This window comes from Tenrec ecaudatus, chromosome 14 (assembly GCF_050624435.1).
Source record: "Tenrec ecaudatus isolate mTenEca1 chromosome 14, mTenEca1.hap1, whole genome shotgun sequence".
Taxonomy (NCBI): Eukaryota; Metazoa; Chordata; class Mammalia; order Afrosoricida; family Tenrecidae; genus Tenrec; species Tenrec ecaudatus.
In genome coordinates, this window is record NC_134543.1 from 123170336 (window position 1) to 123198332 (window position 27997).

Below are 27997 nucleotides of genomic sequence, written 5' to 3' on the forward strand. Positions count from 1 at the left end.
AGGATCGAATCTAAAAGAAGCTAGCAAAGATTGCTCAATTTCAGAAAGTTCTAGCAAGTAGCCCACATGAAGGGATGTCCCTCTAATGTTCTGGAATCGTTAGAGGAATAAAATGTTCCACAGAATTATAGGAATTTCTGCATCTGTAACACAAGGCACAAGGACAAATAATTTTGTCAGTATTTTAATCACCTTAATTCAGCAAGAATTTTGTTTTTGGGTGGAGTCTCTGGGAGTTGCTTGTTGCTGGCTTTGTAACACAAAGATTGAGAATCTCCCGGTAAAGCAGACCTCATACGGGGCTTTTAGATGTGGTCTCAATAAGGAAGCTAAATGAAAATAGGATGCATACGGACAGCATCCAGTCTCTTAGCTTGTCTGTCTGACCCTTGGCATCACTCACAAAGTTCCACTTCAGCTGACAGCATCTGGGTAGCAAGAAATAACTCAAGTGATGCTGCTGTTGGTCGGTGTCCTTGAGCCAGTAGTGATGCTATGTACAACAGTACAACACACTGCCTAACCCTGACCACCTTCACAATTGTCCCCTAGGTCTGAGCCCGTTGTGCAACCAATGTGTCGATCCGTCTCGACGGTATTCCTCTTTCTCCTTGACCTTCTACTCTACCCAACATGATGTGCTTCTCCGGGGACTAGTGCTTCCTGATGACAAATTCAAAGCACATAAGACCAACTCTCAACATCTTCATTTCTAAGAACATTCTGTCTGTCCGTCCAACCCAGATATGTTTGTTCTTCTGGAAGTCATGGTACATTTAATATTCTTTGCCAACACCTATCTTCTTCAGTCTTCCTTAGCCATCACCTTGCTTTCCAATGCATCTAAGGTGCTTAGAAATACCGTGGCACGCATCAGGCACATCTAGGATTTCGAATGAACATTTTTTCTTTTGAAATCTTAGAAGAGATCTTGACATCAGATTTGTCTCAGTGCCTTATGTTGATTGATTTGCTAACTGCTGTTCCCGTGGATGTTGATTGTGGACCCAAATAAACCGAATTCCTTAAAAGCACGAATCTTTTCTTCATTTGCAATAACATTGATTATCGGTCCATTTGTGAGGGAAGGTGGTTTGCTTTTGTAACTTGTTTTGCTTTATGTTGAAGTGTAATCCATTCTGAAGGCTGCTATCTCATCTTCATCACTAAGTGCTTCAGGTCATTTGCATATAGCAGATTGCCAATGAGTCTTCCTCCAATGCTGCTGCCATGATCTTCCCCACAGAGTTCGGCTTTGCAGATTATTTGCTCAGTATCTTGATTTTGAGCCATGGGTAGGAATTGCCTTCTAAATCTCTGCTTCCTCTGGCCAGAGCCCATCTTTGGGCTTCAAGCATAGTTATTCATCAATATCCATTTCTTTAATGTGTAAACAAATGGAGGAAAGAAGGAGTAATGGAATATATTTTATTTATGGGATAAATGTACATATTTATACTTTCTTTTTTAAAATAATTTTATTGGAGGCTCTTACAGCTCTGATAACTTTCCATACATCAATTGTATCAAGCATATTTGTACATATGTTGCCATCATCTTTTCCAAAACATTTTCTATTTGAGCCCTGGATATAAGCTCCACTTTTTCCCCCTCTGCCCCCCACCCACCCACCCTCAAGGGCAGGGGGGTTGGGGAGAATGAGAAGCCGATACCAAGGGCTCAAGTAGAAGGCAATTTTTTGAAAATGTGCTGGCAAAAAAAATTTACAAGTGTGCTTAACACAATGGATGGATGTGTGGATTGTGACAAGAGCTGTAGGAAGCCCCAATAAAATGTTTTTTTTTTAAAGAAACAATTAAAGAAATATAGGTGGGCTACAAAGTGCACTACATGAATTGTTGACTTGTGCAGATTAAACTCTGAAATTACGGGACATTATTTATCCAAACATTGGGAGTTGGTGATCAGGCAAAGCTTTCGATAATATTCATTCACGTCTGCAGAACCATGATTGGGCTGGCTTTTAAAAGCTCTTTTCATTGAGTTCTTGATATTGTACATGCACTAAATATCACAAAATTTCAAAGGCTAAATATTATTTGAAAATTTACTGAAACCATATTGGCTTTGAAAACACAAGGAAAATGTTCACATGAACTTTCCGATCATTACAAATGCAATGCGTGCTTTGTATGGAATTATTTTAAAAGCGCACATACTGCCATCAACCACTCTCGAAAAGGCATGCCTAGAGTGCTTATAGGGAGCCACATCCAAGGTTCATGGTATTTTTTAGTGTGATATTTGTAATTGACAACTTCCATCACTTTAACTACAACAAGTACTTTCCCAACTAATTATAAATTATTTCTAGAGAGGAGGATCCAAGTTGGAAGACTAGGTGGATACACTTTACAAACTTTCTACAACAATGACTCAAGAAACCAAGTGAAATGGATACAGATGGCATTCCTGGTACCCAGCACTTCAAAGAAAAGGATAAAGAAATAGATAACTACCCATGCCTTTGCTTCTTCTTAGTTTCCCCTCCCTCCATCCTTGCTTCTCTCCACTCTCGTTTCTTCTACCCCCTCTTTTTTCAATTCTGCAGCTTGGATTCTCTCTACCCAAACCCCAATGGTCAGCAGTGGCTGCCCTGCCCCTCTGCCTTGGTGGGGCATTCCACCCTGGAATGAACGAGCTCCCTAATTCAGTGGTGTTTGGCAGTTAACACTTGCACCAGGTTTCTTTGGGTTATTTCTTTTCTGATTTGCTTTCTTCTCAGTTCTTTCCTCTTCTCTGCCACACTGCTGTTACCCCCTCCCCATTCCTTCTAAAATAATCAATGGTGTCTATAAAACAAAGATGAGATTACAAAGAGGTAAAGAAGATAGAAAAATGGAAATGTAGCAGCCAGAATGAAAATAATGAGAATGCTCACGATTTGTGAAGAACGTAGCATCACTCATCAACTTATGTAGAACATGTTTAATGGAAATCTAACTCCACTGAATCCATAAATTATATATATATATATATATATATATATATATATATATATATATATATATATAACTGGGTCATGGTACGGGCGGGGAGAGGAAGCACTCAGAAATTAGAGGAATGCTGTGTATTTCATTGGTGCTATACTACACCTTGGTTGAATCATCTCTTCCTTATAATCCTTTTGAGGGGGGTGGGGGGTGACATCCAATTTTCAATAGATGGGCTTTGGCTATCAACTCCAACCCACCTCATTCACATTGATATAGTTGTTTGGGGGTCTTCTGATGTCTGTTACCTGATCCTGTTGACACCTCATGATCACAAGGCTGGTGTGCTTCTTTCATGTGGGTTTATTTGCCTCCTTGCTAGATAGCTGCTTATTTGACTTCAAGCCTTGAAGACTCCAGATGATATATCTTTTGATAGCCGGGGACCATCCGCTCTCTTCGCCACATTTGATTATGTACCAATTTTGTCTTCAGTGATCCTGTCGGAAGGTGACTATCAAAGAGTGCCAGGTTATCCGAAAAAAGGCATTCTTGTATTAAGAGAGGCCATGAACCAACCCAGAGACAGGGGAGCAACAAGTGATCCAAGATCAGTGGTAAGGAGGGTGTGAGAGGCCTGGTAGAGATTCAGCAAGGGCAATGTAACCGAGAGAAATTACTGAAACCCAAATGAAGGCTGAGCATGATAGTGAGGCAAGAGGAAAGTAAAAGGAAATAGAGGAAAGAACTAGGTGACAAAGGATATTCATAGAAGTCCAAAGACTGGAATGTACCTATGTAAATGTATTTATATAGGAGGGTGGGGAAACAGATCTATATGCATATATTTATAGGTTTAGTATTAAGGCAGCAGGTGGACATTGGGCATCCACTCAAGTACTTACTCAATGCAAGAACACTTGTTCTGTTAAATTGTCATTCCATGATGCACACCTTCCCGATAAGATTGCTGAAGAAAAATGTGTGCATAAGCAAATGGGGTAAAGAAAGCTGATGGGGCCTGGTTAGCAAAAGATATAGCATCTGGGGTCTTAAAAGCTTGAATATAAACAAGCAGCTATCTAGCTGGAAAACATCAAAGCCCACATGGAAGAAGTACACCAGCCTGTCTGACCATGAGGTATAGAAGGGACCAGTTATCAGACATCAAAGAACTAAAAATCATACCAGTGGGTGCCCACCTTACCAATACAATCATTGAAGGCAAACGTGTGCATAAGCAAAAGTTGTGAAGAAAGCTGATGGTGCCTGGATATCAAAAGTTATAGTGTCTGGAGTCTTAAAGACTTGAAGCTAAACAAGCGGCCATTTAGCTCAGATACAACAAAGCCCACATGGAAGAAGCACACCAGCCTGTGTGACCATGAGCTGTCAAAAGGATCAGGTATCAAGCATCAAAGAACAAAAAAAATCATATCATTGTAAATGTGGGTGAGTGCAGAGTGGAGACTCAAAGCCTATCAGTAGGCAATTGGACACCCCCTTACTGAAGGGTTATGGGGAGAAGATGAGCCAGTCAGGGTGCAGTGTAGCAACGATGAAACATATAACTTTCCTCTAGTTCTTAAATGCTTCCTCCCCCCACTATCATGATCCCAATTCTACCTTTCAAATCTGGCTAGACCAGAGGATGTACATTGGTACAGATACCAACTGGAAACACAGGGAATCCAGGACAGATGACCCCTTCAGGACCAGTGGAGTGAGTGGCGATGCCTGTAGGGTGGAGGGAATGTGGGGTGGAAAGGGGGAACTGATTACAAGAATCTATGTATAGCTTCCTCCCTGAGGGATGGACAGCAGAGAAGAGCGTGAGGGAAGACCTCGGACAGTGTAACATATGACAAAATAATAATTTATGAATTATCAAAGGTTCATGAGGAGGGGGGAATGAGCAGCCAATATTAAGGGCTCAAGTAGAAGGCAAATGTTTGGGGAATGATGATGACAACAAATGTACATGTATGCTTGACACAATGGATGGATGGATGGATTGTGATACGAATTATACAAGCCCCCAATAAAATGATTTTTAAAAAAAGAGGCCTTGAGTAGAGGGCCAAAGTCCACCTGCTATCTTACTTAATACATAAATATAAAATTCAAAAATTTCAGGTGTTTTCTTTCCCTTTAGTGGAAGCACATGTCTCTGAAATCCTGCTGTGGGTAAATCTTAGCATTTCCACGCTGGGCTGCATGAGTCTGGTGTGCAGAGTGGCAGTGGTTCTCTTGCCTCCTTTTAATGCTCATTTACAGCCACTCACTCTCCAGGTCATCCTTCTACCAACAAGAAGGAGTAGTTCAATCACTACAATGGTCTCTTTGGACCCATCCTGTTTCTTAGCTCTTGATATTGTACTTACCTCAGAAGACCTCATTTTCTTGGGCATGTGTTAAATACACAAACATAAAGTTCCCCAATGGCATCTCGCTTACAGCATTCTCTGCTCCACTGGGTTGGATAGTGCATTGTAATGGGCACAGAGATCTCACAAACTATATTCAGGAATGTGGGGTTTATCAGGGAAGTTAACAATTCAGCATCAGAATTGCTCAGATGATACTTTTTCTGATCAGAAGCCCTTTCTCAATGCTGCCCACAGGCATGCTTCTCTCCAGTCCTTGGTGTCTCAGCCTGTGGTCTCTTGGTCTCTGCCCTGCTCGTGCAATGTTACAAAGTTCTTTTAGCACTGCCGATAATTGTCAAAAAGGTGCTCCACTCTGCTATATACCTCTGCTCCGGGGTGCTTTATTATAGCTCCGTGGTTCATCAGACCTGGTTACATGAATTAAGTGCCTGGAGATAACCCACTCCCATAAGTCTGCCTCCTATTGGAAGACACTCACCTTTCTCCCTCAACGGACTGGGAACCCACTGTGCGATCTCTTGCTATTAGTGTTGTCGCTTCTATTGCTACTGATTCTTCACACTTTGTTGTTGTTTCCATCTTTGACTCTCTCTGGTGTCACCCTTCTCTGTCTCCACTAAAGGAGATTCAGCATGCAGGGATCATGGGTTTCTAAAATTCACTCTCTGCTCCTGGCTCTTCCTTTAAGTAGGAAAATTCCCCCTCCTGCTTCTGAGATGGCTTATTTTATAACCAACGGGATGATAAAACTGGCCAACTCTTGTGTTAGCAGTCCAAGTTTTTATAACCACACCCTGTTAACGATTGTTCACAACACAATCATATAACTTTACCAACATCTTCTCCCACCTTGTCTTACCCAGACCCATCAGGAACAGAGGAAATGCACCCTGTCTGCAAGGCTCAATCCAGTTGTTTGGTAGGAGTTACAAAGACTCTGGCTAGAAAAGTCATACCGAGTAACTGTGTATCCCACACGGGATAATAAAATATGAAATAGATCCATTTAAGGCCACAGAGGTACCCAACCTTAATTTCAGAATGATGTCAATACAGCAGTAGAACCATTCACATGCCATCGCCTGACCTTACACTCACACCTGGTGATATACTCTCTTTCTCTTAACTTGCTCCAAGGTGGACCACATGGGAAGATACGAGGCTCTAATCTTTGGATGCTTGTTTCTTTTGAAGAACACAGTTCTAGAACATGCGGCCAGATGAGAGGGGAAAAGACAGGGGCGCAAGGGGGTCTCAGAACTGTGAATGTGAGAATGCTCTATCTCAGGGCCTCCTGAACTCACTGCTTTGGATGTGTATCCTAATTCTTCAGGCTGAGCATACAATCCTAACTCACAGATGCTACTCATTTGAAAGTCTGTATAAAATAGCTGTTAAGACCACACTTCAGACTCCTTTGGTTCATATTAACTGTACTTTTGGCTTAATCTCTCTGAGTTTTAGGTTTGGTGTGTATGTTATTTGAATCTGAAAAATGGGAATAATGATGCTAATAGTATTATCTCTTCAATCAACTGAGTACTAATTGAATCAGTACCTATAAAGACCTTGGACTCATGAGTTAGAGAATTTGAAACTACTTTAATATCTGGAACTAAAACATAAGACATAAACTCTACTTCCATAAAACTAAAATTCTTGAAATAAAAATGAGATCTGCACATTCGGATCTAAACATGTAAGGTCTAAAGTATAACAATAAGTATTATAGGAGGTCTGAGGTAAGATCATTTCTTCTACACTTGAAAAAGTGGATGGGCAAAGATCGGGGAAAATTATTTGGAGGGAGTGACATGAAAATAGGTCATTAAAGATGAATAAAATTCATATATGCAGATGGGAACTTCAGACATTCCATAAGAATATATTATCGGAACTAAAGTAAAGAGTAGAATCATCTGAGTTATGTGTGTGGGGGGGGGGGGCGGGGAAGAACATAGCTTGGCTGGTTAATACAGTGGGGGTGGGGTTGTTCAATATTTCAGACTCCATACCATCCACTAAGGATAGGTTCTGTCGTAGTTGGTCCTTGCTACGGTCTGGATATTGGTCAGTCGTGTCTGTAAAACCAATACACAAATTCTTGCTATCAAGTCAATCCAAATTTGATCGATACAAAACAAACAAACAGGGATGTCTAGTGAAGCATTTAGAAGTCAGATAGGAAAGTCCTTTAGGACCAGGTGGGAGGGCGAGAAGTGTCGGAATGATGCCCAAATCAGGCTCACCACTGAAAAAGAAATAGGACCATCCGCTGAGCCGTAGAGTTCAAAGGAGAAACCATGGGAGGCGGTGTGGCCCTCCTTCCATCACATGATAAATTCATCATCCACCTTTTCATTTGAACTGTGTGGGCAGCATTTTACCCTGCTGGGGATCATGAACACCATGCATTCTGCGCCACTCTTCTAAGCAGTGTTCCTTCTTCCAGGTTCTAAGCCTGCCTTCTAGTCCCCTCCTGTCACCCACCTTTGAAATAACTGTGACTTTTAAGTAACTCTTCACAGAGTCCACAGATGATGCCCAGGTGCACAGAGACATATCTGTACCCCTAGCTCTGATCTCTCAGGCATCTGCAAGTAGTAGATGCATGTCATCTCTGTCTTCCTACACCACAAATTCCGCTTCCTCCCTGTAGCCTTCTCCGGTCCCAACTTACTCTTAGGAGGTGGGGTTCTGGGCATCATTCCAATACCCTCACTGTGGCCATGCGGTTGTTTTCAACTCCAGCACCATCAGATAGAGGGCAACTCTTTCCTCAGTGAAGCCCACTCTTCACAGGGCTGATTGGCCTTGGTACGTAAGCTTTTCTACCCATTTTCTTACTCATACACACACTCGTATATGAAAGGGCTTCCAGAAGTTGGTGGGGAAATCCCATCATCTTTCCTTCCCATACACATGCATGCACATGCACACACATATAGGAATGTACAAAAATTGGTTCCAGATAAAAACTAAGCACCTGCTATACACACACACAGTAAGACTCTTCAAGATTAAGAGACTTATTTGGAACCAGGTAGAAAAGGGTCCTGTCTTCAAGAAAGAAGAGGCTTTCTTCTATTGCATTTTCCTTTGTCCCCATCTCTTGGAACTCAGCTTTGCAAATGAAGTTCTGCTGAAGGGAAGGCGCTGGGACAGCTTTGCTGACATCCTCAAAGAACAGAGGCACATTTTTAGCGCAAGGCACAGTCACACACAGCTTCCACCGCTCCGATGAGATGACATGTACTGTATGAAAATGACACCTGCCAGCTATTCTTAAGTACATCACAAAACAGTGATTTTATACATAAATCTTTAACAGAGGGGGAACAATGCGACACAAGTGCCGCACTCCTTTCTTTCCTGTCGTCCCTGGGCATGGGGATCATAGAACAAAGTCAGAATCACGCTCTCCATCGCTGCTTTCCTGAAAAGGAGCCCAGGAGCTGAAAACTCCGCACTCACCCAAGCCCACTACTTTTAAACTTACTTTTTCCCTCATTTCAGAATTATCTAAAGACCAATTGGTTCCAGGCAGCTCTTTCTGTATATTAATTTTTAATTGGAGACATAGCAATTAGATGGCTGCATTGATTGCCAGTACCCGTAATCGTTTTTAATTTGAGATAACAATCTATTCAAAAAATGAGTTTGTCCCTAAAATATCTTTTCTTAATGGCAATAATAACTGATGTTATATACAAAACCAGCAGAGCATCCCATACGGAGGGGCTCTAAATTATACATGGAATATTCTGCACCTGGTTTGTCAGTTACAACGAAAACTTTACCACAAGCGCCCTATGAAAATGGTCAATTTCATATGCTATTGTTGTTTTTTTAAATTAATATCATTTTTGAAACAGCCAGATAATCTCCAAAGAGTAGATTCTCATGGCATGAAGCCTGCTATTCTATATGTGAGAAACTTAGGACACGTACGTAATAAAATTCTTATTCTGCTCCTTGCTGAGCACACTGGTGAGAGGAAGATGATGAGGGAGAAAGAGAAAGGAAATAAGATTAGACTTTCTGCTTGGGTGGAACTCACAGTCTAGGGATGGGCTCAGTGTGTAGGAAGCAAGTTCAATATGTAGATCAGCAAATTTCAAGCCTTCCCCAAAGACCCCTAAAACCAGTGAACTATTGAGGCCACTCCACCTCATCATAACCCCAAGTGTGTCAGAGTAACACTGGCTACCACTGGGCCTTCCATGGCTTATTTTTGGGGGAAGTAGGTTGCCAGACCTTTCTTCAGAAGTGCTGCCAACCTTTCCGTTAGCAGTTGAGTGCCTTCATCATTCATACCACTGAAAATTCCAAATTACATCTGTGGTAGTTCCATAATGTTGTGTCAACTTGAAGATATAGAAGTGAGGGGGTGGAGTTTAGCCTATCAATCAGGTCACAGCCTGATGGTAATTTCTAGTGGATGTGGCCTTCTCAGTAGGAGGATCATGGGAACGTCCTCTCTCTTTCTAAATCATATTATTGGAGGCTCTTTCAGCACTTCTGACATTCCATACATCAGTTGTATCAAACACATGTTGCCATCATCATTTCCAAAATGTTTTCTACTTGAGCCCCAGATATAAGCTCCTCTACCCCCCCTTCCCTACTCTCTTGAACCCTTGATCAATTATATATTGTTATTATCATTTATTATTTGGTAACTTCCTCTCTTCACCCTCCTGCTGGTAAGCCACTCAGAGAACTTCCAGAGCTCTTCGAGAGTCCTGTGATAGATACTCCCACTGCCATTTGATCCACAAGTCTTTTCACTCACTGGCCAGTGATCTTTCTGCATTTAGCATCACTGCTTGGGGCTACATGAGTCTGAAGAGGGATTTGTGGACTGGTATCAGACTGATGGAATAATATCAGATTTAGGGACTAGTATCAGATTTATGAACTTGATCTGGACTGGGATGTTTTCCTGATCTCTAACTACTTCTTGATATACAGCTCTCTTACACATATATGAGTGTCAACTGGAGTTGTTCCTCTAGCAAACCTGGCCTTAACACAATTTCCATCAAGGAATATTGAGGGATCCAAGAGAGCCTGCAATAAATAGTGCTCCTGATTTTTCTGGGTTCGTTCTGATCAGTTAGAGAGACAGAAGAGTTGAGGCAGAAGCCAGGTATCACCTTTATTGCTCACAGAAGTTAAGCAAGTGAACCTGTTAACTGAACCCCTGAGCTATGCAGACTTCTTTATACACTGGTGGACCAGCAGACCTTCCTACCTGGGAGCCTGTGGAGAGCTTATATGTGGAAGCATAAAAGACCTGGTCCTTTTTTAGGGGACATGAGCCCCCCCCCCAAGAGAAAGATCAAAGATGTTGCTAACCTGAGCTTGCTCAGCTACTCTTTCCACCTTTACCAATCAGAGGCCACGAGGAGAGAAAACAGAAGAGATAACCCAGGAGGATGCATAGAAAAAGGTCATTATTGGGAACCTAGAGTGGAGAAAATGGATTTCCTTTAAAACCCAGTCCTAGGACTTCCGGGAAGATGGCGACGGAGTGACACACACCAGAGGGACTCCGCAGAATCCAGCCCAGGAGAGTTGCTCAGAGTGAAATTCAACGCCACTGGATCGCAGGAGGTGCATCATAAAGATAAGTAGGCACAGATCCATGGGGTTTTGAGGGGCTGGGGGCTTTTGGCTTACCTCAGTGGAAGCCGGCTGGGGCTCGACCCTAGTCCAGCTGCCGGATCTGCCCAAGCCGGGACCATTTGGAGCCTGTAGCAGGGCTTGGACTCAGCACAGCCACAGTTTTCCCCTATCTGCCTCAGGGCAGGGACAGGACGATTGCGGCTCCACCGGCAGGGATCGGGGTTCATCTACATTGTTGCTTCTGTTTGCGTCTCTGCTTTATATTCCCACACAGCCTTGGAGGGCTGCGCAGGGGCTTTTTCAAGGCACAGCCGCAGCCGCAGCCGCGCCGCGTGGTCTGAGCAGGGAATAAACCCAAACCCCCACAGCTTCATAGGCAGGGATCAAGCTTCAGCTACACGGCGGCGTCTGTTAACATCTCTGCTCTCTGTCCCCCCTCTCTGCTCTCTGGGGGCGGCTCAGCAGTTTTCTTGCGACCCTTCTTGGGGCTCAGCTGCGAACTACCGCTGGGGCTTGGGGCAGGGAGTAAGCCCTTGTAGATCCACAGGCAGGGAGTGGGACTCAGCTACATAGTTTCTTTTGCTTCCCTCGCTTCCCTGTACCCCTGCACAGTCTAGTCTCACTTTTTGATTTTTCTCACCCCCCCTTGTTCCTGCCCTGCTCTCTCACACTCCATTGCGGACTTACGGGGCACTCCCATTGCCCTAGGGCATTTGCGCCTGGGTCACACCCAGCTAGGTGAGCTCCACCCTGCATAGATAGCCCAAGGCTAGGGTAAGGCCTGCTTGCTCTCCAGGGGATACTCCTCAGACTTCTCACCAGGGAGTTCCTGCCTGTGTACCTGGGGACATAAGGCAGCTCAGCCAACACTTATCAATATTCAAACCAATAGCGGGAACTTCAGCCCAGCCTCTGCAACACTGGTGCAGGCAGTTGATCTGCCATCTGGGGCACTCCCCTAATAGGGAAGCCACAGGAAGATAAAGTGGTAGGTTAATCCCATAGCAAAATCAGCTGTAGGCAGATCGAAGAAGAATTCCTATAAGTCTTCCAGAGAGAGACTAGAAAATGGCACCTGGTCCCTCAAAAACAACTCAACGCAAACAGCCATCACCCCCAATGACCTCAACGAAAAAACAAGAGAAACAAAAGGCAAAGGAAGAAGATGTCCTGAACATAACAACATACATAGAAGAAGCAGACATTGAGATGCCATACAAAGAAGCTCTCAGAATGGTGCTTGGAGCGATGCAGAATATGAGGGAAACACTACAGAAAAAGGATGAAATGATAGAGGATATAAAAGACACATACCAAAGGAAAATACAGGAGCTTGAGGAGCAGGTAACGAAACACAATAGCAGAATCATGTTCCTTGAGAATCGATTGGAGGAATCAGAGAACCGCATCAGTGGCGTGGAGGACAGCCAAGCAGACTTTAATAAACGTGAACAAAAATCTAATAAGAGCATCAGAGAAGCCGAAGAAAACCTAAGAGCTATGTCTGATGCTATGAAGCGGAACAACATTAGAATTATTGGCCTACCAGAGGAAGACACAACAAAGAAGTCATCTGCAACAATAGCGAGAGAATTCTTGGAGGAAAACTTCCCCAGCCTAATGAATGAAAACCAAGCAACCATCCAGGAGGCTGAAAGAACACCAGCACGACGGGACCCCAAGAAGAAATCACCAAGGCACATAATAGTTAAACTTTCAAACTTTGAGGAAAAGGAGAAAATCATGAGAGCAGCTAGGGAAAAGCAAGCAATCACATATAAAGGTTCCCACATAAGGATATGCTCAGACCTATCAGCAGAAACTATGAAAAAAAGGAGAGAGTGGAGTAACATATTCCAAAAATTGAAAGAAAACAACGCAAATCCAAGAATACTCTACCCAGCCAAATTATCGATCAAGATCGATGGAGAAGTAAAAGTCTTCCCAGACAAGGAAAAACTCAAAAAATACGTTACAACAAACCCAGCATTACAAAAGATCCTCGCCGACTCAGTATGGGCAGAAGAACAACACTCACCAAGCACAAATAAGACACCAGCACATAGAACAACTTCACCCAGAGCACAACAAAGAGAAAACAGACCCCAAGATAGCAATGACTTAAGGATGGAAAGAAGTCAAGAATGATACACACACAAAACACACAGTAATGAGAAAGGAAAGTAGGAAAACTCCCAACACAAAAAGTATAAAATGGCATCACAGAGTCCGCACATGGAGATAATAACCCTGAATATCAATGGCCTGAACTCAGGCATTAAAAGACTGAGATTTGCAGAATGGCTTAGAAAACACAACCCATCAATTTGCTGCCTACAGGAGACACACCTCAAGGCTACAGACAAAAATAGGCTGAGAATCAAAGGCTGGAGAAGGACCTACCAAGCAAACAGCAACACAAAAAAAGCAGGGGTTGCAATCCTTATCTCGGATAAAATTGACCTCAAAGTGCAAACCATAAAAAGAGATAAGGAGGGACACTATATAATGCTCAAGGGAATGATAGACAATGAACCACTAAGCATTGTAAACATATATTCCCCGAATGAGAGACCAGCTCAATACGTGAACCAAACACTCCAAAAGATTAAGAAAGAAATCACAGACTCGACAATTATAGTGGGTGACTTCAACACACCACTCACTGAGAAAGATAGATCACAGGGAAAGAAACTCAACAAGGAGACTAGAGAGCTAAACTCCACAATTAGACAATTTGACCTAATAGATATTTACAGAGCTTTTCATCCAAATACAAAAAATTTCACATTCTTTTCAAGTCCTCATGGCACATATACGAAGATAGACCACATGCTGGGGCATAAGGCAAATCTACATAAATTTAAGCACATTGAAATAATACAGACCTCTCTCTCTGACCACTGTGCCATAAGACTGGAAATCAACAAAAGGAAGACAAAGAAAATAAGAGCAAATAATTGGAGGATGAATAACTCTCTACTGCAAAAGGAGTGCATACTGGTGCAGATCCGAGACGAAATCAGGAAATTTCTCGAAACCAACGAAAATGAGCACACGACGTACCAAAACTTATGGGACACAGCAAAGGCAGACATCAGAGGAAGGTTCATAGCAATACAAGCACACCTGAGAAAGGAAGAGAGACTCATGACGGATACGCTGACACAAAATTTACAAAAACTAGAGCTGAGTCAGCAGGACAACCCTACTAATAGCAAAAGAAAAGAAATTATAAAAATCAGGGCTGAGATTCAGGAGAGGGAAAATAAAAAAACTTTGGAAAAAATTAATATCGCTAAAAGTTGGTTCTTTGAAAAGATAAACAGGATCGATAGACCATTGGCAAACCTAACCAAAGAAAGGAGGGAACAAATCTCAATAGCAAGAATTAGGGATGAAAGAGGGGTCATTACAACAGACCCTAATGAAATCAAAAGGATAGTTACACAATACTATGAAGGATTGTACTCCAATGAATTCAACAATTTGGAAGACATGGACAAATTCCTGGAAAAACAATCCCTCCCTAGACTATCCTCGGTGGACATCAAAAATCTCAACAGACCCATCGCAATAGAAGAAATAGAAAAGGTTATCAAGGGATTACCAACAAAAAAATCCCCTGGACCAGATGGATACACTGGAGAATTCTACCAAGCATTCAGGGAAGAACTAATACCAATCCTATACAAACTTTTCCAGAACATAGAAAAAGATGGCAAACTCCCAAACTCCTTCTATGAAGCTAGTATAACTCTGATACCCAAACCGGGCAAGGATCCCACAAGAATCGAGAACTACAGACCGATATCCCTAATGAACATTGATGCAAAAATCCTTAACAAAATACTAGCCAACAGAATACAAAAGTATATAAAACAAATAATTCACCATGACCAAGTGGGATTCATACCAGGGATGCAGGGATGGTTCAACATACGAAAGACCATTAGTATTATTCGTCACATTGACATGAAAAAGTATAAGAATCACATGATAATATCAATAGACGCAGAAAAAGCATTCGACAACATCCAACACCAATTCCTGTTTAAGACACTAGCGAAGATAGGAATGGAAGGAAAGTTCCTCAAGACAATACAAGCTATATATGAAAAACCAACAGCCAAAGTGGTAGTCAATGGAGAAAAGACTAACACAATCCCACTGAAAAAGGGAACCAGACAAGGATGCCCCTTGTCTCCACTCCTATTTAATATCGTGCTGGAGGTTTTAGCTAACAGCATAAGGCAAAGAAGTGACATCAAAGGTATTCGTCTGGGGAAGGAAGAGGTGAAACTATCGTTATTTGCAGATGATATGATTTTATATATGGAAAATCCCAAAAGTTCCACAAGGGGAGTACTGGAAGCAATAGAGGAGTTTGGCAGAGTGGCAGGATATAAGATCAACAAACAGAAGTCCATCGGACTGTTATACACATCAGATAAGACCACAGAAGAAGAGATCAAAAAGGTGGTACCCTTCACAATAGCCAAACACAAACTGAAATATCTAGGGATACACTTGACTGAAAAAACAAAAGATCTATATAGGGAAAACTATAGAACACTATTACAAGAAACCAAGAGCGACCTCAACAAATGGAAGAATATTCCGTGCTCTTGGATTGGGAGACTTAATATAGTTAAGATGTCAGTTCTGCCAAAGGCACTATATAAGTTTAATGCTATCCCGATACAATTACCATCATCTTTCTTCAAAGAAATGGAAAAACTGATTACCAACTTCATATGGAGAGGGAAGAAGCCCAGAATTAGCAGAGAACTCCCAAAGAAGAAGGACACCGTGGGAGGGCTTGCTTTACCTGACTTTGGCACATACTATACAGCCACAGTTCTCAAAACTGCATGGTATTGGTACAATGACAGATACTCAGACCAATGGAAAAGAACTGAAAACCCAGAAATAAGAGCATCAGCATACACACAGCTGATCTTTGACAAGGGCCCCAAAAAGATCAAATGGGAAGCGGATGCCCTCTTTAACAAGTGGTGCTGGAAAAAATGGATATCAACATGCAGAAAAATGAAGCAAGACCCTTATCTCACTCCATGCACAAGAATAAACTCAAGGTGGATCACAGACCTTGAAGTTAAACCCCAAACTATTAGGGCCATCAATGAGGGAATTGGGACCAACTTGAGAACTTTGGCGCAGGGAATACACAGGCTATCAGAAATAGGGAAGGACACAAACACAGAGGAGGCACAAATCGACAAATGGGATATACTGAAGATAAAACACTTGTGTACATCTAAAGAATTCACCAAGAGAGTAATAAGAGAGTCCACAGACTGGGAAAACATCTTTAGCAATGACACATCAGACAAAGGCCTTATTACTAAAATCTACAGTACTCTGCTAGCTTCCAAAAAGAAAAAAACCAATAGCCCACTTGAAAGGTGGGCAAAGGACTTAAACAGAAGTTTCACAGGGGCAGAAATCCGAATGGCCAACAAACATATGAGAAAATGTTCCCGATCTTTAGCCATAAGAGAAATGCAAATTAAAACAACAATGAGGTACCACCTGACACCCTCAAAGGTAGCCCAATTCAAAACATCAGAAAGCAACAAGTGTTGGAGGGGCTGTGGGGAGACAGGAACTCTCATCCACTGCTGGTGGGACTGTAAGTACGTACAGCCACTATGGAAATCAATCTGGCGATACCTAAAACAGATGGAAATAGAGTTACCATATGACCCAGCAATCCCCCTACTGGGCATATACCCAGAAGAGGCAAGAAACAAACCAAGACCAGACATCTGTGCTCCAATGTTCATTGCGGCACAGTTCACAATTGCAAGGAGTTGGAAGCAACCCAAATTTCCATCAACTGACGATTGGATTAAAAAACTGTGGTATATACATACAATGGAATACTACGCATCACTAAAGAGCAGTGATGAACGTATGAGGCACATAGCGGCATGGGAAGAACTGGAGGAAATCATGCTAAGCGAGGTAAGTCAGGCACAAAAGGACAAGTACAACATGAGTCCGCTGAGGTAAGAATTAAAAAAAAAATTTTTTTTTTAAAAAAGCAAAAGTGGCACAGGGAAAAAAGCTACTGTATACAAACATTTTAGGGGTGAAGACGGGGTAGTATGGAAGAGACCAGACCAAAACCAGGGATGTACATGGTAGACAATGGTGGAGGAGGTGGGGAAAGGAAAACAAAAGGATGAATACAAGGAAGAAAAGGGTAGTGGGGTCATAGGGCATTAATCCACCCAAGGGGAGGGTATTGTTTATATCTCCACAGGGAAAGTGGGACCAGACTTCAACCCAGTGTCGCAAGGTGTGAACGCAATATCCCGGTGTGGAGGAGGGAACCGGTGGAGAGGTCTGGGAGGCTGGCCCCAGCACCATAAATTAAGTGGATTCCTGCCCCTCCCCCGAAAAGAATTTGTTCCAAAGGACGACATTGACTCTGCAGCTCTGGGAGATGGACATATTTGATCAGAGCACACGGGAGCAGATGAAGGGGCAGGAGGAGAGAGTGGAGCACAGCCTGGCCCACCAGGCCGTGATGATGATGTTCCTGAGTAGAGCAGCCAGTCCACAGAGAGAACAACATGGCTGGCCCCACTATGAGACATGATGCCCCTCAGTGACTAAGGGCGATACAGGGGACAGCACCGGAGACACAGTGTGGGAATTGCACCTGACCTGATCCCACCACACCGAGGCAAATCACTGGGGGAGTGCAGCGGAACAGCAAGGGAATGGAGTGGCAAGGTCCCCAGGGAATGCTGAAAGTGGACTTCAGGGCCAGGGCGTGGTGCCCCAACAGACTGGACTGGAAAACGCTCCTAAGGGCCAGCAAACAATCCCTGAACTAACTACAAGCTTTTCTCTTGTGAACTGTTTTATTCTGTTCTTTGTCAGTGGTTTGTTTTTGTTGTTTTGTTGTCTGGTTGTATACTGTTGCTTTGTTTTCCTCTGTCTAGTTTTCGTGCATGTTAGTGACTCCACAGGTCTGTCTGAATAGGACAGGCTGGATGAACTATCTGGAGGAAAAACAACGGGACCGACAGTTTTGGGGGGACTTGGGGTGGGGGGTAGGGGGGGTAAGGAAGTGGTGTTAACAAACCCAGGGACAAGGGAAAAACATGGGACCCCAAATGGTAGAGAAGTGGGAGTGGCAGGCCTGGTGGGAAATGATCAAGGGTAAGGTTGCTTAGAGAAGAGGTATACTCTAGCCCAGGTGGCGATGAAGCATGGTAGTAGGGCAGGAGGAAAGTCAAGGGAGATGGAGGAAAGAGCTAGGAGTCAAAGGGCATTCATGGAGGTCTAGACAAAGACATGTACATGCAAATATATATAGGAGGATGGGGAAATAGATCTATGTGTCTATATTTATAGGTCAAGTATTAAGGTGGCGGAAGGACCTTGGGCCTCTACTCAAACACTCCCTCAATGCATGAATACCTTCTTTTATTAAATTGGAACTCTATAATGCTCACTCTCCCGACACAACGGCTGGAGCCAAAGTGTGTGAACAAGTAAATGTGGTGAAGAAAGCTGATGGTGCCCGGCTATCAAAAGAGATAGTGACTGGGGTCTTAAAGGCTTGAAGATAAACAAGCGGCCATCTAGCTCAGAAGCAACAAAGTCCACATGGAAGAACACACCAGCCTGAGTGAGCGAGTGGTCCCAAAGGGATCAGTTACCAGGCATCAAAGAACAAAAAATCATATCATTGACTGCACACCTCCATGATAGGATCGCTGAAGACAAATGGGTGCATAAGCAAATGTGGTGAAGAAAGCTGATGGTGCCCGGCTATCAAAAGAGATAGTGTCTGGGGTCTTAAAGGCTTGAAGGTGAACAAGCGGCCATCTAGCTCAGAAGCAAATAAGCCCACATGGAAGAAGCACACCGGCCAGTGCGATCACGAGGTGCCCAAGGGACCAGGTATAAGGCATCATGCAAAAAAAAAAAAAGATATAAGTGTGTGTATGTATGTATATATATGTGTATATGTATATATGTATGTATATATATGTATATATATCATATTAAATAAAGGGGGAAGTGCAGAGTGGAGACCCAAGGCCCAAGTGTCGACCAATGGAGATCCCCTCATAGAGGGGTTTAGGAGAGGAGATGGGTTAATTAGGGTGTGAGGTAGTATCGATGAAGAACACAGCTTTCCCCCGGATCCTGGATGCTTCCTCCCCCCAACTACCATGATCCGAATTCTACCTTGCAGGGCTGGAAATGGACAGAGGCTGTACACTGGTGCATATGAGGGTTGGAGGTACAGGGAATCCAGGGTGGATGATACCTTCAGGACCAAGGGTGTGAGGGACGATGCTGGGAGAGTGGAGGGTGAGTGGGTTGGAAAGGGGGAACTGATTACAAGGATCCACATGTGACCTCTTCCCTGGGAGAGGGACAGCAGAGAAGGGGGGAAGGGAGACTCCGGATAGGGCAAGATATGACAAAACAACGATGTATAAATTACCAAGGGCATATGAGGGAGGGGGGAAGGGGGAGGGAGGAGGGGAAAAAAAAGAGGACCTGATGCAAGGGCCTTAAGTGGAGAGCAAATGCCTTGAGAATGATTGGGGCAGGGAATGTATGGATGTGCTTTATACAATTGATGTATGTATATGTATGGATTGTGGTAAGAGTTGTATGAGTCCCTAATAAAATGTAAAAGAAGAAAAGAGAAAAAAATGATTAGGGCAAAGACTGTACAGATGTGCTTTATACAATTGATGTATGTATATATATTAACTGTGAAAAGAATTGTATGAGCCCCAATAAATTGTTAAAATTAAAAAAAAAAAGAAAATGATGAGGGCAAAGAATGTACAGATGTGCTTTACACAATTGATGTATGCATAGATTGTGATAAAAGTTGTATGAGTCCATAATAAAATGTTTAAAAAAAAACAACCCAGTCCTACTGTCATTGAGTCAAGTTCAACTCAGAGTGATCCTCTGAGATAGAGCAGAACTGTTCCACGGGGTTTCCAAGATTAGAAGTCCATATGGGAGCAGACAGTCTCATTGTTCTCCCAAAGAGCAGTCGGTGGATTTAAACTCCCAACGTTGAGGTTAGCACCTGCCATGCCACCCGAGCTGGTTTTCTTTCAAAGCAGAAGTAACGCCAGAAAGTGATGTTTCCCCAGCATCATTTTTCATTCCTAGGTCATAGTATTTCGTAAACTTTCATACAATTTTTCATTGTGTTCCTTTAGGGCGCGTGTAAAAAGCATATGCCACATGATCGAGGCATTTTAGAGAGGCAGTAGAGCAACATCTCTGGAACGGAACGGGCCTGGTTGGAATTTTGTCTGATCAGTTTGGACAAACTATTTGTGTTCAAATGTCCTCATGTAAAAATTGGTGGTAATGACTACCCCTCCTTAATAGGGCAGTTCTAATGATACAGAAGATGCAGAGGAGAAGCTGCAGCGTGTTGCAAGAACTCGATACATGTGGCCTGGATGGATTCTATTGTTACAGGAGAATTTTCCAATGTAGCCAGGGGGTCTCACGCCTCCTGGTGCACCAGGCATCGGAGACCCTTTCCTTGTCCCACCTGGGTCTGAGGTCCTACTGGCAACCCTTGAGTAGAGGCCAGGGACACAACTAAACATCCTCAATTGCACAGGTCAGCCCTTCAAGCCAACCTTCTCTAACCCCAAATGTCCATAGTACTGAGGTTGAGAAACCCTGTTCTAACCCATAGGAAGAACGTACATTGGGCCATAGAACCAGCCCTTTCTTCTCTTCTGTCTAGACTTTGAATCTTTCTTGAATCTTCTGAATGGAAGATCTTGTCCTCTGGGGTTGAGACCTCAGAATGGGCATGGGGCTGCTTCACCTTTGTCACCCTTGCTGCTTGCTAAAAGGAGGTGGATTTCAGGAGACACAGAGTCTGTGGGTGTAGGGAATGGGTTAGGCCAGTCCTGCCCAGGCTGTGGAGAGAAGCACATTTCACTCTTTTGTTCTCTCTTTTATGAGTATACCCATTTTGTTGCTGCTGTTGTTGTTTGCCATGAGAGGTGTAGGATGTCAGTGGCCTAGGGGAGGAGTGGCTAAGATGAGTGAGGAGAAAGAGACTGGACCCATGTTTATCTGGACCTTTGGCCAGAGGAGTAAGGGTGCTCTCCGCCTTCAGCTCGCTGGGGTAAGAACTTGCATGGGACCTTGAGGTCAGAAACCGCACATCCTCCTGCAATCCGAGCCCTGCAGCTCTTCTTCAGAGAGCTCTTCAAGCTGATGTGGAGTGTCGGATCCCAGTCACCTCTCTTTTGCATCAGAAGTATAAAAATAGTCATAATTATCATATTATAAGAATTTTAAAGTAGATCTTAGAAAGATATATCAATCTGTATATTGTCACACAACTGGTCAATGGGCACGCTGAGATTTAGAACCAGGTCTGTCTGGCTACAGAACCAATACTCTTTCATTCTCCCTTTTTATTTTGGGGAGTGGGGTGAGTGGAATTCATATGGACTCTTTGAAATTAATTGAAGGGGCTAGTATGTCTTCCCGCATATCCTTTACTCCCCCAGGACCCAAGCTGGGCTGGGTGGACATTGGGTTGGGCCCAGTCTGATAAACCTCTGTTCTTATCTTATTTGAAGTATAAAGACGCTGAGATTTCCAACTTCTAAGAGAAGGCAAGAAATGAAAGACAGGCTGGGTGATTTATATAAAGTGATGATGCAAGCCCATCTCCTTGCAGCCATCACTTTAGTCTGCAATAAAAATGACTGGTCTGACACCCTCCACGTCCTGAACATCCAGCAGGCCTAACTGCTTGGACTCTCAGACATAAAGCTCTCTGTTAATGGACCTGTCAATTTCTTCAAGTGAGCAGTTTTTCATAACACTCCATAAAACTGGGGGGAGTGGAGGGGAATTAAAACAGAACACAATGACCTAGCGATTCTACTCCTAGGGGTGTTCCTGAGACCTGAAAGCAAGGACTCAGATAGTTACGAGCACACCTGTGCTCATGGCAGCATTGTTCACAGTGGCTAAAGGGCGGGACCAACGCAAGTGTCCATCAGCAGGTAACAAAATATAGACAAAAGTCGCCATCGACATACAATAGAGTATTATTCAGCTATAAAGAGAAATGGAATTCCGATGTAGGCTCTTGCTTGCAGGAGTCTCGAAAACATATGCTGAGTCAAAGGCTTCAGTTACGAAGGACACATCGTGTAGAATGCCACTGATAGAAAATGCTTAAAATAAGCAGATTAAAAAATACATGTCAAAGCTTGTGAGTGATTCGCAGATAATGGGGAAAGGAGGAACTAGATTTTGGCTGAAGAGATACCGAGCTTCTGTCGGGGGTGAGGAGACACTTTCGGAAATGGTGGCAGTAATAGGAACAAAGCCTGGCAGAAGTAATTCCAAAATTAAAAACCAAACTCACCGCCATGGAGTTGGTTCTGACTCGTGCTGACTTCACGGGGTTTTTGGAATGTTTGCTATTGTCCTGAATATTCTATTTCCTCTCTTTCTTCTAAACCTTTTATTGTGAGCGAGCTTCTATGCAGAAACGGTTGCCATTTTCATCATTGGGAAGTACAGCATTCAACTCACTGGCATCGAGTCGATTTTTGACTCACAGCGACTGGATAGGACAAGGCGGAACTGCCATAGTGGGTTTCTGAGGCTGTGACTCTTGGTAGGAATAGAAAGCCTCAGACTTTCTCCAGAGAAGGGGTTAGTGTTTTCGAACTGGTGATCTTGTGGTTAGCAGCCCAACACTTACCTGAGAGTGCCAATGTCACCTAATTATGTACTTCGAGGAGTCCTGATGGCGTAGCTGGTTACACCTGGGCCAGTAACCACAAGGTCAGCAGTTATAACCTACCAGCTCCATCCTGGGGGAAAGATGAGGCTTTCGGGCCCTATAAAGATTTACAATCTCAGACACCCAAAGGGCAGTTCAACCTTCTCTGAAACAGTTGTTATGGGTCAAAAACCAACTCACTGGTTGGAAACAACCCAAATTTCCATCAAGAGATGAATGGATTAAAAAACTGTGGTACATACATACAATGGAGTACTATGCATCGCTAAAAAGCAGTGATGAACGCATGAAGTGTATCAACGCATGGGAAGAACTGGACGGAATTATGCTAAGTGAAGGAAGCCAAGCACAAAAGGACAAGTATAACATGAGTCCACTGAGGTAAGTTTATATAAATAAAAGAAAGAACAGAAAAGTAAATGCAAAATGGGCACAGGGAAAAAGCTACTGTATACAAACACTCCAGGGGTAAGGTCCAGGTAGTATGACAGGGGCCAGACCAAATCCAGTGGTTCATATGGTAGCCAACTAAAATGGGGGAGGGGGACGCGGGGTGGAGAAAAGGGGAAAGGAAAAAAAGATGTGTGGCGGGGTAATTAGTCACTGACCCACCCAAGGGGAGGGTATTGTTTGTGCTCCACAGGGGAAGAGGGACCAGACTTAAAGCCAGTGCCAGAAGAGCGCAACATGCCAGCAAGGAGTGGGGAGACAATGGAGGGGTCTGAGGGCTTGACCCCCACACCAGCTACATAGACAACTGCCCCTCCCCCCAGAGGAATTTACTTTAGAGGACAGCACTGAAGCTGCAGCTAGGGGAGAGGGCATGTCTGATCAGACCACTCGGGAGCAAATGAAGGGGGAGGAAGAGAGAGTAGAGCACACCCTGGCCCACCAGGCCTGGAGGACGATATCCCCACTCTGAACAGCCAATGCACAGAGTAGACAATATGGCAGATCCCACTATGAGACACACCTTCCCTTGCTTGCCCAGGGCCCTAAGGGGGACAACACTGGAGACTCAGTGTTGGGACTGGCCTGGACTGACCCCGCAACACCAAGGCAAGCACTAAAGGAGTGCGGCAGAGCAACCATGGGAGCAGAGCAGGGAGCCCCTGAGGGAGTACAAAGGACAGACTCTGGGGCCAGAACATGGCACCACATTGGACCTGACTGAAGGACACATCTAGAGATCAAAAGTCACACCTTGATCTATGTACAGGTTTTTCTTTCTTAAAAATTTTTTTCTTTTAATTTATTCTTTTATGGGTCAGTTTGGTGTTTTTGTTGTCATCGCTGTGTTCTCATTTGTTGCCTATCTTGCTATGGTTTGATTTTTGGTGCATATTATTATCTCTACAGATATATCTAGATAAGATAAGCTGGATCAATAGTCTGGAGAACAATGGGACCAATGGTTCCAGGGGCCAATAGGAGAGGGGGAGGTGGGGGTAAGGAGGTGTTACTGACCAACCCAGGAACAGGGAAGCAACAAGTGATCCAAAATTGGTGGCAAGGAGGGTGTAAGAGGCCTGGTAGGGATTCAGCAAGGGCAATGTAACTGAGAGAAATTATTGAAACCCAAACGAAGGCTGAGCACAATAGTGGGACAAAAGGAAAGTAAAAGGAAATAGAGGAAAGAACTAGGTGACAAAGGGTATTTATAGAGGTCTAAATACTAGCATTTACATATGTAAATATATTTATACAAGAGGGTTGGAAAATAGATCTGCATGCATATATTTATAGGTTTAGTATTAAGGCAGCAGATGAACATTAGGCCTCCACTCAAGTACTTTCTCAATGCAAGAACACGTTGTTCTATTAAATAGGCATTTCATGATGCACACCTTCCCACACAATTGCTGAAGACAAATGTGTGCATAAGCAAATGTGATGAAGAAAGCTGGTGGTGCCCAGCTATCAAAAGATATAGCACCTAGGGTCTTAAAGGCTTGAAGATAAACAAGCGGCCATCTAGCTCAGAAGCAACAAAGCCCACATGGAAGAAACACACCAGCCTGTATGACCATGCGCTATCAAAGGGATCACGTATTAAGCGTCAAAGAACACAAAAAAAATCATATCATTGTATGTAAGAGTGAGTGCAGAGTGGAGAATCAAAGCCCATCAGTAGGACATTACCTTACTGAAGGGTTATGGTGAGGAGATGAGCCAGTCAGGGTACAGTATAGCAACGATGAAACATATAACTCTCCTCTAGTTCTTAAATGCTTCCTCCCCCACACTGTCATGATCCAAATTCTACCTTACAAATCTGGCTAGACCACAGGATGTACATTGGTACAGATAGCAACTGGAAACATAGGGAATCCAGGACAGATGACCTCTTCAGGACCAGCGCTGAGAGTGGTGATGCCTGGAGGGTGGAGGAAATGTGGGGTGGAAAGGGGAACTGATTACAAGAATCCATGTATAGCCTCCTCCCTGGGGGATGGACAGCAGAGAAGAGGGTGGGGGGAGATGTCAGACAGTGTAACACATGACAAAATAATAATAATTTATGAATTATCAAGGGTTCATGTGGGGGGCGGGGGGAAGGAGAGGGAAAAATGAGGAGCCCATATTAAGGGTTCAAGTAGAAGGCAAATGTTTTGGGAATGATGATGGCAACAAATTTACATATGTGCTTGACACAGTGGATGGATGTATGGATTGTGATAAGAATTGTATGAGCCCTCAATAAAATGCTTTAAAAATAAAAAACCAACTCACTGGTAGTGTTTAGTTGTGCACTTCAAAAAGACAAAAATGAGAAACTTTTCTCTCTATATGTTTCATCATAATAAAATGTTTAAAAGAAAAAGACAACTTAGAATTTACCAGGAAATGCCAAACAAGCAAACCCACAAAGCTCATGCCATGGAGTTAATTCTGACTTACAACAATCCTGTACAGAGTTGAACTGCTCCAACGGGTTCCTGAGATTATAAATCTTTAATCTCTCACTCACTGCCGTTGAGTAGATGAGGGCTCAACACGGCCCTGTAGGACAAAACAGACCTACCCCTGTGAGTTTTGGGCATGGTAACTCTTCATGGGAATAGAAGGCCTTATCTTTCTTCAAAGAAGCAGTTGGTGTTTTGGAACCACTGACCTTGTACCTAGCAGCCCAATGCATAATCACTCCACCACAAGTGCTCCTGTAAATCTACATAAGAATAAAAAACAAGGAAAGCAGTAATTGTGCTCAAAGCAGCAGAGAAAGAGAAACAGTGGTTGGTAATGGAAAGCAGATGGTTTGCATGTAACAATTAGGGGGTTCTGTACCTAGGAAACATTGCTCCTATTTTTAGAAACTTAAAAAAATGACAATCATTAAGTATTAAACTTAAGAGTAAGATGTTTTATGGTCTTCTAATACAATCAAGCATCCTTGTTATGATAGATTTATTAGTCTCAATTTAGACTCTCAGAAATCAGATTCATGTTCCATAAAACATATAGGGAATACATTACTGAGCAAATATATAGTAATAGATTACATAAATATCTATGCCCTATTAAAATTTCAGTTATAAACTATGTTCTTTTTTGAGCCATTTTAATTCATGAAATTATTTACAAGTTTACAGACACCAAGGAGCAAACTGGATTTACTGTATTATGCAAATGCTTTTCCAAATATGGAAATCACAAGAATAGACTACATCCTAGTGATCAACATATAATTATCACGAATATTTCAGGGCTTCATTAATGGCGCTGTTCAAAAGAGATTTGAAAGTTTTCCATGGATTTTATTAATCCTCTATAAATGTAGTTGATTTATGAAGTGCACTCCATTATTATTTGCCCCAAATTTCATGTCTGTTCAAACACGATTCAAAGGTCATGTTCGTATAGCAAGCAAAATCTGAGAATGTAGAGGTGAGCTACTATAGGCTGGGTTTGCATCTTCGTATTCGGTCTAACGTGATCTAGCAATAAAGTACTGGGACTCCAGAAAGGGCTTTAGTCCTCTCTCAAGATCAGGCTACGTGACCTTGGACAAACACTGAAACTCACTGTGTCTGTTTCTTATCTGCAAGTGAATGTAGTCATCTTTGTTCTGCTAGCCTCTTAGGAGGGCCTTCAGCATAGTTAGGTGAAAGTACTTTGTCCAGTGAATGGAAATAAACAGGATTGTTATGAGAACTATCACTGTTTTCAGAGACTACTCTGTTAACAGAGAAACAGCGATCAAGTGCAATGAGAATCTACATTGGCTCTCTATGCCTAGGGCTAGCAGAAGGTTCATGAAACTGTTATGAAGAGCAAGACTGAAATGGCATCTAATAAATGAAACAATAACAAGAGCAATATAATAAAGGAACATTACTGATTAACAAATGTGCATGGGGTTGATACATGGAAGGCGTCCAGTTAAATTTGAATTTCAGACAAACCATGATTTAATTTTACTATAAGTATGCATCAAACATAGAACGAACCATATTTTTAAACTGACTCATTGTTTTCCTGATATTGAATTTAACTAGGCATCCAGATGGGTTTTGCTTGTTTGTCTTATCAGAAATCTGACGATTCTAATGTAGAAAGGACATTGAGAACTCACAACGCTCTTCCCAAGTATAAAAAAAACTTGATTACTGAGATTTTTACCTTTGCCTTACACCTTATATTATTTGACTAAAATTAAGGACCGCCAGGACACAGGTCGTTCCCAGGCTAAGAATATCAGATTTATGGGAAACTTTTACTGACCCTTCAATACAATGTACAATTGCCCTCATTCAGAACCCACCCCTAATCACAGTTCACTTTGCTGGCCGCACATGCAGCTTCTAAATCATCGAAAAGGTTTCAGCCTGTTCTTGTACTAAGAAGGAAAAAGGAAATCACTGCCAGCGAGTCAATTCCAGTTCATAATGACCCTCTGTATAGGATGCCATCGAGCTGCGCTTTAGAGTTCCTGGAAATGTCAATCTTTTACAGGGACCGACTGCCGCATCTCTCTCCCAGCGAGTGACTAGTTGCCATTAGCAGCCCCACGCCCGACCCATCACACCACCCGGGCTCTGTCCCTTTACCAAAGTGTGCACTTGTTGGGATGGCCTTTAGGAAAGGACCTTGCTCACACTAGAGGAACTGGCCAAAGGCCCCTTTTCTGGCTACTCCTTGGATGCTTCCTTCTAGTACCCATCCTATCACTAACCTGTCAACCAACACCCAACTCA